This window comes from Lactuca saligna, chromosome 4 (genome assembly GCF_052625555.1).
Source record: "Lactuca saligna cultivar CGN05327 chromosome 4, ASM5262555v1, whole genome shotgun sequence".
Lineage (NCBI taxonomy): Eukaryota > Viridiplantae > Streptophyta > Magnoliopsida > Asterales > Asteraceae > Lactuca > Lactuca saligna.
The window spans coordinates 179,661,145-179,665,009 of NC_136420.1; the positions used below are offsets into that span (position 1 = coordinate 179,661,145).

The 3,865-nt window shown below is 32.4% G+C and overlaps 1 pseudogene; it reads left to right on the forward strand.

The window, feature by feature from the left end:
• Positions 1 to 1,802: 1,802 nt before the first annotated feature.
• On the forward strand, positions 1,803 to 3,082 carry LOC145043134 (cytosolic sulfotransferase 5 pseudogene; annotated as a pseudogene).
• Positions 3,083 to 3,865: the final 783 nt, after the last annotated feature.

A 3,865-nucleotide genomic window follows, 5' to 3' on the forward strand; every position in this document is an offset into this window, starting at 1 on the left:
GGATTTAAAGTCGGTATACTCCTCTTGTAATCCAGATATCACAAGCATGAAAAGATTGGTTTCATCCATTGGTTTCCCAATGTTGGCAAGATCAGTCGAATACTCTTGTACCCGAGTGAGATAGGTTGTAGAAGATTCATCACCTTTCATCTCTAGTTAAAGCAATTGTATTTTTAGAGTGTATTCTTTGGAAGTGGTGAGTGGTGCATAAGCACGCTCCATAGAGTAGTTCGTCTCGGGATGTTGTTCCTTGCACATGTTGAAAGGCAGCCCTATAGATAATGAATAGAAGTAGCATCTTGGTGTGTACATAGTTAGAAACCCATGTTGAGTAACTAGGGTTTGGAGTAGGAGCAACAGTCGCATCTTTATCTACGGATGTCGGTGGTAGGGTTTTGTCTGAACTGGGGAGTATACCATCATTGTAGCCAAACAGATTATTCGTAACAAGGAAGGGTTGAACCATAGCCTTCTAATACCCATAGTTTATAGGTGACACGGTAAAGTCGAAATTGTGTGAATTGTGTGTTGTTTTATCGGTTGTAAAGAAGGTTTTGAAAGCCATGATTGTGATGGTTGGTTGTAATTGAAATTGAGAAACAAAGAAAGAAGTTGTGTGTCGACTTACAGGTTGTAGAAGAGAGGTGACGACGTGATTAAGGTAACCCACTCTAATACCATAACAAACAAAAAAATTGATAATGGTATTGTGATTACACTTAATAATGAGATGTACATGAGGTATATATATATATATATATATATATATATATATATATATATATATATATATATATATATATATATATATATATATATATATATGATATAATGTTACACACTTAACCCTTTAATTATAACATAATACTAGTCTAATAAGGAGGAATGCGTGGCAACATCTCTCCATGATTTTCATTATAAACAAAAGAAAAACACTATATTCGACCACATAAGGGTTGGAGGGAATAGTAGGGATCAAAATTGCCAAGCTACACAATACTTGATTAAATTTTAAACTGCAAAATCTATACAATTCCTAGAACCATAAGAATTATTGTTATATATAATAGTAAATTTTATATATATTTAAATTAAAAAAAAAAATTGATAGATAAAAACTTTATCACACCTCATTCATATATGCTGACAATAAATTTTAATAATAAAAAAAATATGTAATATCAATTTTTTATGTAGTATTAAATTTTAATACTCAAAAATATATGTGGTAATCAAAGTTTTATAGGCAAAAATATCTAACAAACACTTTCTGCGTTTCAATGTTATTATATTTGTTTATATTTTGCTTATTCGAGATTGGGCCACATCTTTCAGCCCACCGTTGGGGTACACCTAACTTTCACCATGAGAGGTCGGGTATTTTATTAACTATTAATTTATAATTCGTGGAAAGAAACGTTATAAAATTAATTAAATTTTTATAGTAAAATTTAAAATTATTAATCAGTTATTTTAAATAAATTATTAATTTAAAAAATATTTTTATTAGTTATGTGATATTATAATCGTTAATTCAAATAAATATATAAAATTAATTTTTAATATATATTAAATATTTTTTATTTATGAATTAATGAAAATAATAATATAAAATTTAAATTTAAAAATTAAATTATAAAATAAATATATTGATAAATAACATCACATTAATAAGAAGATCACATTAATAAGAAGATGTAATAAATTTAAAATAAAAAAATATTAAAATATTAATTAAAATATTTAATATACATCACAAACTAGTGTATTATCTCTTTTATCGTTATAGAGAGATAGGGAGACAGGAAACGTGAATAACACACCATTAAAAAAGGTTCAAATTTCAAGTTTCTCCTGCATCTATATATCTATCTATTTGACAGCTCTCGATTCTCTAAAAGATCCGATCTGAAGCCATATCGACATTTCCCGACCATAATATGAGCTTCCACCCCTCAGCCGTTAATGGTGAAAACCAAATCCCAGTAGACGAAGAAGAACAACAAGTCTACAACAATCTCGATGAAAAGCTCGACAGGCTTCTTGCAACTCTCCCCAAAGCAAAAGGTTGGAGGAGCCCAAACATCTTTCTGCATAAAGGTTTTTGGTTGAGTCCCACAGTTTTCAAAGGCTTATTAGCGATCCACGAATACTTCCATCCCCAACCCACAGACATCTTCCTGGCTGCTTTCATGAAATGTGGAACCACCTGGCTTAGAGCTCTCATGTTTGCCACCGCCAACCGCCACCGTTACAATCTTTCCGACCATCCTCTTCATCGCACCGGACCCCATGGTGCTTTTCCTTCTCTTGACACCCAAATTCTTGTTGACTTTCCGGTAACTAAGTTCGATCATCTCCCTTCTCCTCGACTGTTCGCCACACACTTTGCTCACGACTTGTTACCGACCTCCATGACAGCACCCCGGTCGACTTGCAAGTTTGTGTACGTGTGTAGGGAACCGAAAGACGCACTCATTTCCAAGTGGCACTTCATGAACAAAGTTAGGTCGAAAGAACTCACCCCTCTTTTGTTCAATGAAGCTTACGAGCTTTTCTGCAACGGGGTCTCCGAATACGGACCTTTTTGGGAGCATGTGTTGGGGTACTGGAAAGCAAGCCAGGAATCACCTGAAAAGATCTTGTTCTTGAAGTATGAGGATATGAAGAAGGAACCATCTGTGGAGCTGAAGAAGTTGGCGGAGTTCATGGGAATGCCTTTTACGGCGGCGGAGGAGGAGGGAGGGGTGGTGGAAGAGATTGTGAAGCTGTGTAGCTTTGAGAATTTGAGTAATCTTGAGGTGAACAAGGATGGTGTTCAGAAGTTTAACACGCAGTTGATGGTGGAGAATCGGGATTTTTTCAGAAAAGGGAAGGTGGGAGATTGGAAAAATTATTTGACAGAGGAGATGAGAGAGCGGATTGATTCGATCACTGAAACCAAGTTGAAGGATTCTGGGTTGTCACTAGGTGTCACCAAAATAACTTTGTCATAATATAGTTAAAGCTTACATCTTTTTATTTAAAGTGTCTGCTATTGTCTGAATTCCAGTTTAATAAATTTTTCTTTAATGCTCAAAAATATGAAGAAAAGAGTATTTTTATTTCATTAAAAGTTTGTTGTTATTTGTTGAACATGTTGTTTCTATTTTTATTTCGTTTGAATGTATCCTATATACACCATGTTATGTAGGAAAAGTTATATACATTCATACATTATAAATTGTTAAAACTAGACGAAAAGGTTGTTTCTATTTTCATTTGGTTTGAGTATACACGTGTTTCGATACTACATTTATGTAGAAAAAGTTATGAACTTTCATACATTCAAAAATTCAGTTGCAATTTCGGGGTACCAACAATTATAAGATGTAGTTAAACACGAAAGTTTAAATAATGAGAGGATAAAATAGGCATTGTAGAAAGTTCAAAGGTAAAACGTAAAAACGATATATAGAAAAACAAAGAGTGGAAAATAAACGGGTGAAAATGATTTTTCAGAAGTTTTAAAATTAAAAAGGTAAATAGGATGTTTTATAAAGCAAAGAATGAGAAAACATCATTTTTAAAAATAAGGGTGAAAAATGTAGGTAGATAGATAGTTGAGGGGCAATCAAATTGGAAAAATAATAAAAATGGAATGGTGGAAAAGTAAAAATATGGGCCACACACTTTTCTATTTATAATAGATGCAAAAAAATACATGGAAACTTAAACCAATTCGAATTTATATCGATACATATATAAAAAACAAAGTAATTTGTTTAATGAAGGAAAATTTTAAATTTATGTCGAAATGTTGACAACATCTAATTTACATCGAAATGTTGACAACATCAAAATGTTGAGATACATATAATGTTGA